This window comes from Rousettus aegyptiacus, unplaced genomic scaffold, assembly GCF_014176215.1.
Source record: "Rousettus aegyptiacus isolate mRouAeg1 unplaced genomic scaffold, mRouAeg1.p scaffold_m13_p_4, whole genome shotgun sequence".
NCBI lineage: Eukaryota > Metazoa > Chordata > Mammalia > Chiroptera > Pteropodidae > Rousettus > Rousettus aegyptiacus.
The window spans coordinates 65,684,677-65,693,481 of NW_023416307.1; the positions used below are offsets into that span (position 1 = coordinate 65,684,677).

General features: G+C 31.9%; 1 pseudogene; it reads right to left on the bottom strand.

Moving 5' to 3' along the window:
* Positions 1 to 1,770: 1,770 nt before the first annotated feature.
* On the bottom strand, positions 1,771 to 1,906 carry LOC118602093 (annotated as a pseudogene).
* Positions 1,907 to 8,805: the final 6,899 nt, after the last annotated feature.

Genomic DNA, 8,805 nt, shown 5'->3' on the forward strand with positions numbered 1-8,805 from the left:
AAATTCTAGAAATAACCACATCCATTATTAATATTTTTTTAACCTACTATAACTCAAGTTCTAATTTTAATTTCATTTTAAATCTTAAAAACTTCTGATTATTATTATTCAGTTATGCTCTTCAAAATTCAATTCCAATGTTGGCTATCGATTATTTTTCCCAAAGTATTTTCTCTGCTTAAGTTTTATTTTGATTTCCTTTTAGAAAATGATTATCTTCTGGTCCATTGTTAATTAACTTTAAACTCATAATGGATTATACCTGGACTATATGTAAATATATCATACTTAACTAATATAATTTAATATTAACTAATTTAATTTAAATTATAAATACATAAATGCTTAGACATAGAAATTTTCCTATTAAGAATTTATTCTACAGATGCATTCACAGATATGCCATATACATAAATATGTAATTATAATTATTTTATATATCTAACAATAATAATTATATATAAACATATCCATGAATTTCTTTGTTTTGATTCATAGAATATGTCAAAAAGATCAGACAAAAATGATTAATTAATTTCTCCATGTTTTAATCAAGCTGTTCAAATGACCTTTGAGGATAGGAGTGAGCCTAGACTTGGGAATGGACTGGATTTTAATCTCTACTTTAATATTTCCTATATTATTTAAGTAATTTATTTTGAGAACAAACTGTTTCTTATGATTAAACAACATTAACATAATTCTGTTAATGCTTTTCACTTGTTTTCTAGGGTTAAGAGAATTCTCATAGATATGAAATAAACATCTTCACCTCAAGAAATAAAAAGGCAGGAATTAGACTCCAGGATTTTTATCATTGTTTGTAAGAATAAAAGGTGAATGCATTAAGGATGTGAATTTGTTGTATTCACTATTCAGAGATAAGATTATGGTTGGCACTTTTTGACATTTTTTTTTCTAAGAGGACTGCAAAAGTATGCAATTTTGTAAATTTAAAATGACATTTAAAAGTATATCCTTCTGTATAATCCTGTGGTTCTGTTGTCCTACTGTCAGTTTTGATTGACACTTAATAATTAGGTGCAGAGATGTAAAGGATAGTGAGGGGTTTTTTTTTTAAGTCGCTTGAATACATGTGGAAATTTTCAAATCTCTAAGAATGCCTGAGTAGAACATCAAGATCACGACCTATCTTTTTTTCCAATTTTTCTGGGTAAAGGGAGAGGTCTCTATATTACAAAGGCAACTTATTAAAAAGTAAGAGCACCAGATCTCTTTTGAGTATAAATTTAAAAAATACTCTGAACAAACACTGGATAGCTCTCCCAAAAGTTTTTAGAAGCAAAATTGCTTCATTTTAGTCAGACTATCCATATGAACGTATTCAACTTTCATAAATAACTTATTAGTTCAGAATACATTATTTACCAATTTTAAACAATGTTCATGTTACATAAAAAATAGGGTTATCCATTTCTTCATGAATCTAAAAAGAAAAACATCAGAATATAGCCTTGAATGTGAGTATAGGAAATAACCAATTTTTTAAGACTTGTAGTTAAGCATAGTAAGTTAATGATTCCTCAAATTCTGAAACATAAGCCAGAATATACTTTATTTATTTTGAACAGCTATGTGATATGATTATGTGGAGAATTCTATAGATGGTTTTCATTTTTTTCAATCCTAAGAAAAATAGTATTTTTATCATTTGAATGCTGAAAATTTTTTTTGAAGAAACTCTCTCTTAAAGTTCTCCTACCTTATTATTTATTTATTTATTTATTTATGATTATTTATTATTATTTATGCCTATAGCACCTGGTCTTCCTAAGTGGTCTCTCAACCAAGTACTAACCAGGCCCAGCCCTGCTTAATTCAGCTCCCTACTTAGCTTCTGAGATCAGATGGGATTGGGCTTGTTCAAGATGGCATGGCCATAGACTGTGGTTCCACTGGGGCGCGAACCCAGGACCTTCTACATGTAAAGCAGACATGTTAATTGCTACACTATGGAACCACGTTTGCCTACCTTATTATTGTAAGATCTTTACTAACTTAATTTTTCTTTGTAAGAGAACTTGCACAAAATCACCTTTTTGCTCATTGTCAATACCTGGCATTTTTGTTGGCTTTCAAAAGCCACAGGAAATACCTTGATTATAATATTTATGCTGTTGTGACCTTATATTTATACAATTCAAGTTTTCTAGTTTCTCATTTCCCTTTCTTTATTATGACATTAAGCAGATATTCCTTTATATCACTTTTCATCTGTTCTTATTATCTTCTCTAGTGTTTCCTAACAGTTTGAACACTCATAAGACAAATAATTTTTAGAAATTAAAATTATTAAAAATCAAATATGCATAGTAGCATTTTGAAAACTTTTATTTATAATATTCAAAACTGTGATTTTTTTTGTTGTTGTTGTTAAGTTCAGATCAAACCTTGTTAAGGGCAGAAAATTTTCAAATGGCCCATTTCTGCTTCCATTGTTTAATGTTAAACAGGGTGTAGTTTTAGGAGATATTCTGTGCAAAGATATGCTAATGTTAAGTGTGTAGTTATCCTGTGTAAAGATATGTTAATGACCAGCCTCTGTTTCTGTAAACCTGCTTGCTTGCTAGAGGGGGTTTGGGGGCTTTTTAAGCTATCCCCTCTGGACGCTTGGGGTTGATCTCCTCTGACCCTGTGTGGTAGAGCGTCAGTCGCAGGCCAGCTAATAAAGGCTCACAATTCATCTCAATTGGCTCTGTGGGTCTTAGATTTGATCGCATCACAACAACCTGAGACATATGTTTTTGCTGCTCATTATTTGGAAATTGAAAAAGATAAATTGGATTTCACATGAGACACATTGAATAAATATTTTATATGAAAAAGCTAAGACAATAAATTAGGGGGAAAGAAAAAAATAATTTTCTGGAATTATGTGCTTCTTTTCCTGGGAAATGTCTTCTGCGTTGAATGGCTAGGATCTTTTATGAATGGATTCAGGCCTTTTCCTGAGACTTTTTCTTCCAGTTTCTCCTTGAGGAGAGTCAGGGGCCTCTTCCGCAAGAGACTTAATTCTATATCCTGCTTTTAGAGCCTCCATATATATTCATAAGGTATTGGGAATATTATCCGATTAAATGAGAGGTTCTAAAGGTATTCATTTTCACCCATTTAAAGTTTGTGCTCACACTGATATTCAACAGTTTGTAGAAATAAGACCTACTTTGAGAATATGCTGTTTTTGAGCATCCTGCTAGTTTAAGATATTTCATAGAATCTACCTAGACTCTCTTGAGTTTCTTGTGTTTTAGAAAATAGGAGATAATACTGAATGCAGTTGAAAATGGATAAGAAGCAAACTTATAAAGAATATACTCCGCCTAATAAATGAGGCTGCAAAATACAAAGTAGTAAACAATCCTTGTAGATGCACATCAGGTTCGAGCCACACAATTCTTAAAATCTGTTTTCTGGCAGGGAATGAGTAGGGTCCATCAGTGCATCTTGGGCAGCCTGAATGCAATGTAGCTCAGTGTTGATGTAGAGCTCATTGCACACACTTGAGTGCAGGGCAAGGCTCTGAAACAGACTGATAGTATTGCCTACTGCCTCAGAAGAGCATTTCCTTTGAAGAATTTCAACACCCCGAGATATTTAACACCCCTTTCAGGCTCAATAGTAGAGTTTTATCGTTTGCATTTAAAATCTAGTTAAACCACTGGTTGCTAGGAAACCAGCATTATTTGGAAGCTGCTTTTCCATCTCCCTTCTAGTCACAACCTTAATTGGAAGAGCCATCAGGTTGTAAAGTTTTTATTCCCATACTTCTTCCTTTGAAAGGTCATTGAAACTAAAGACCACTCTTTCAGCATTTTCCATTTCATTCTATTAAAAAACCAGTTGTGTAATACATTTGTGGTATTGATTAAATTGCCTCCTTTAACAGACCCCACCTCTTCCATTGCATTTAGCATTTTTAAAAGTCTCTCAGTGCAGATTTCCACTGTGAACAAAGCAGTTCATTTTTTTCCCTCCTCAGGGGAAATTGTTGATTTATGAGAACTAAAGGGTTAATATTTACAGTTGCAAATTTAAATACCAGCATTCTTTAAGGGAGAACTAATTAGTTATATAAATCACAATGGTATTCTTTTTTACTGCTTTTCTCAAATGGACAAAATTTTAGGTCCATTGGATAGTCATTTACTATTTCCAGTCTGAGGCTTAGGATAGTTTCTTTGTTGCCGTTTCTTCTTTTTATGCCTCCTTTAAAATAATGTTATTTTCTCAAGTTGTTAGGCTGTGACGCTACCAATTTCCTGAAATGGTGGGAACATGATCTTCCAATTCGATATTCTTAAAAGGTTGGGCAGAGCTTAATAGCCTGAGAAAATAATATCAGTTCATTATGCATGCTGTCATCTATACCAGTCACGCAGATTACAGAACTTCAGATTAGCATTTACCCAAGGCGTAGAAGAAAGAGATTATAAAGACATTTAATATATTTCACATCTCCTTATTATAGAAGTTTCAAGAAAAGATATGTGGGAATGTGTTTTGAGGCCACATCTGTGCATGTCTATGATGGGAGAGCTAGGCAGTTTGCGGATGTTTCAGGGCATCAGAGGATAGTTCACTTATCTAACAAGTGTGTTTTTGGCATCTAACAGGAGCTTTGCTATAGTGGCCAAGAGTTAAATGAAAAAGCAATTATACTTCCTTTGCTAGCAGAATTTTAGTTTCAGTTAAAGGAGAAAAAAGATATGTATACTAGAAGCATATCAAAACCTAAGAATATATTCATTGAGGACAATGACTGATTATTTGCATCCCCAAAGCTGAATATGAGGCTATATAAATGCCTTGCTTATCCTGGACTGCCAAATATTGTATAATCATGATCTAATATAATTATTTGGGCATATAAAGAATGAAAACTACCTTAACAAGGATTTATCTCCCTCAAAAATTCACTTTAAGAGTTTATATGACTCTTCCTAAAATAATATCACTCAAAATATTCTTATATATTGCCTTCAAAGACTGTCACATATTTTGAATAGCTTTTATCATGACATATTTACAGACTTTGAAGTTGGATTTGGATGTTGAAAACCATTTAAATATCCTTGAAGAAGAGTCTGTTGTATATTATGAGTATACTCGATTATGATTTTGTTAGAAAATTAATATGTTATCCTGAAATAATGAGATGCTTAAAAATTTTCTTCTATGTCCTGAAAAGCAATCTGCCCTACCAAATATAAATAATAAAAATATTTTACTAATTGACAACATGGTTAAATATGTACATAACTCCAAAGATTCAACACTTTTATGTATACATCAACCATGCTTTTCCTGACCAACTGTATATATAATGTCCTTATAGACTCAGTGATTTTAAAAAAAGATGGTATTTTTTACTTTGGCTATGAAGGAGCTCACAGCCAAATTAATGACTTACACTTCAAGAAATTTTAGTAGGCATTTTGGGATAACCTTACCGAGAATTCCATTTTCTATTTACCTTATTTTTACTCTTTGCTTATTGTTGTTATCTATTTCTATGCTACTGCAGTGTATAAGTTTTATAAATTATTTCAAATATCTTTGAAAACAAAGTTGTGTATATGCTATATTCTTAACTTCAATGATTTTTATAGTTACATCTCATAATAATTTAGATAATAATTTAGGCAGGCTAATTAGAAGATTGTTCAGTGAAAGATCAGTGGAAGGGTAAAACAGTGATGCATTCCAAATGAATTTATAATTACTTTACACATTATAATAAATTTATTAAAAATATAACCTAATATTTAAATAACAACAAATCAATTTGCTAGATTCTAGGGATCAACAGTGAACAAACTAAGTGTATTTCCTAATTTCCAGAACATAAGCATGTCCTGGATGTCATAAGCACTATGTTATTTACTTTATGACTAAGATATGATTTAAAAGAATATGTTTTCAAAGCGGGAGAAAATATATATATACACTTTGATATACACATATATACATGTCTAATTAGAAATGCAAGTTATCATCAATTAACTTGGTACAAAGGAATAGGGCTTGGTTTGCTTGCACTTTTATGAATTGTTGGAGTTTACACCTAAATTAGTGCCTTGGTGTCCTTGACGATATATGATGATGATGAAGTATTTGCAAATGACATCTTTTCAGTAGATTGCTTTGAAATTTAGAAGATAGATTCAAATTCAAATCAATATTCAAGATCTATTTTCATCTTGCTTAAGAAGATAGTGTTGAATATTGGTGGTATTAAACATCTGAATCATCACAACATGTTAAGCTTTGTGAAAAACATTTTCATTAAATGACAGAGCTACCCTAGGATTTTAGGTATTAAGATAGCTGATTATACATGATCTTACTCTTTATATTAGTCATCATGATTAAGAGCATAAATTTTGGAGTCAGACAGATATGGATTCCTTATTTAACAAATTATATAATTTTTGTTGTTCAATTTCTTCATCATAAAATGGGGATGATTATAAGTATATCATAGGCTTGTTTTGAAAATTATACATATATAAATTGCTTAGCTCAGTAGGTTATCAATAAATATTAACTACTATAAATCGTTTTAATAGTAAAACTAGTAATAAAAGTAAGTAGTGATTATATTAGAGTAGTAATTATTCAAGAAACAATTGAGGATGACTTATTACACATTAAAATGTAAATACTAGATGTTTCTCACATGCAAATGCTATTAATTTTGTGATTCTATAAAACATATTGAACAATTTTCCTTATAGGTTCATAGTATGAGGCCCATGTGAACAAGTAAGTAAAATGAAAAGGCAATAAAAATGAGATTTTAGTATTTTTGATGATGTCAACTCTGCACCACTTCTCAGCTAGTGAAGTCTGCTTGAGATCACTCTAATCATCTCCTTTTCCTGACAATATCTCCATTTCCCCTTTCCTGATCTCATTCCTGATCTCCTGGCTAAAAGAAGTTAGGTTAGGGTCAGGTACAGGGGGTTTGAAAGAAACAGAGGTGGACAGTGTGCGAGAGGGAGTGCTCATCTATACATCTTTTACCTCCCTTTCTGGATAAATAGGAATAAACATACCTATCCTTGCATTTAATCTGGTTCATGTGGCCAATTTCTGCCAAGGGCTGTTAGTAGAAGTGGCCCGCGTTGCTTGCAGGCCATAGCAAGTAAGACTGCTAATATAATCTTCCTTATTTGTGATCGAGGAGGCTGAATGTTCCAGACGGTGCAAGTATAGGATGGTGGATGCCTTTATTGCAACTATGCTTGTTATTTTGGACATTTTCCTGGACTTACAGTAGACCGTATGTGAACAAGAAATTAATTGTTGTGTTAGCCACAAAATTAGTTTTTGTTATTGTACCCAGAATAACTTGATTAAATATAGATGGGTAGAAATTATTTCAAATAATTTCAATTATCTCCCTCTTTTTTTATTATTATTATTCTTAGTATTTCCTGCAGTGAGAAAAAAGGAAGTTGAAAGGAAATGCTCAAATAATATAAAAAGAGCTTAGTTTTACACTTTGTAAGGATGAAAAGAGATGAACAGGGAAAAATAAACTTTATGAAACCATATAGGCTTGTTTACCCTATATTTTTCTCCCTCCATAGAAATTCAGGGTTCTTCATAAAACATGCCTTTATATTAGCGGTGACCTAGCTCATAGTTCAACAATCTTTTGTCTGATGCGCAATCTATCTTTTAGAACTTTCTGTCTCTTTTTGTTCTATACCCAAGAATTTGAAAAAAATAAAATCCCTAAGAAAACTGGAGACAAGTCCAATACAGTGTATTTAGAAAGGCTCTAGCCTACCCAAAGCTCCCTAATTATTAAAATGTGTGAAATTTTTTGAAACTTAGAAAGGTAGAACACTAAAAAGAGGAAGAATTTAGGAGAAACATGAAACCAGAATCAGTGATACATGACCAGTGCATGCCTTTGCATTTGTACCATTTCACCAAAAGGATGACAGTTAGGTCAGTGTGAGCATATTTCGGAAATGTCAAATAAACATATATATTTTTTCCATTAGCTAACACTTTACTGCAATTAGAACAAGGCAAGAAACGAGGCCTTTAGCTCCTTCAATGTTATCTAATAGATGCTGTAAAAAAAGTAAGCAGGATGTGCAGATATTTTGAACTTACTTATTGGAGATCTCCTTTCATATTATATCTCTAAGAAACATGTAAACATTTTCTTTTTAAAAGCTACCTATTCTGAATTTATTTTTTTTATTTTTATTATTATTATTATTTTTTTACCACAAGACTTTATATGTAACTGGGCTAAAACAAATCAATGAAAAATAGGTCATCTGGACCAATACCTGAAGGTCTAGAAATCCACACTATTCTTGACTACAAGCTCCCAACCTTCTTAGAGCTCCCAGACCCTCCCATAATCCTGGGCCCCAAGACAATTTCTGCATTCTACTTCAGTTTGGGGTCATATCAATGATAGAGGTAATTTCATAGAGAGATCCAAATAAAACCCTTCCATTTCATAATGTTTTTAATAAGCATGTGGCAAAAGAGACTGCATAATTGGCAAAATGAAATGGAAGACTGGTTATGCATGACAAAGAGCCATGACAAAGCAACAGATCTGTGCATGCGTGTGTGTTTGTGTGTACATGTGTGTCTGCTCTGTAATCCAGAGATGGTGATTTATCCCTGAAATTGCTCATATTCTTAAGAACACAGTGCAGGAATGAAATGAAGGATGCCAAGTTAAGATATACAAAACCAAAACACAAGAAATTACCTTTAAAAATGAAAAAAAAAAAACCCAAAACA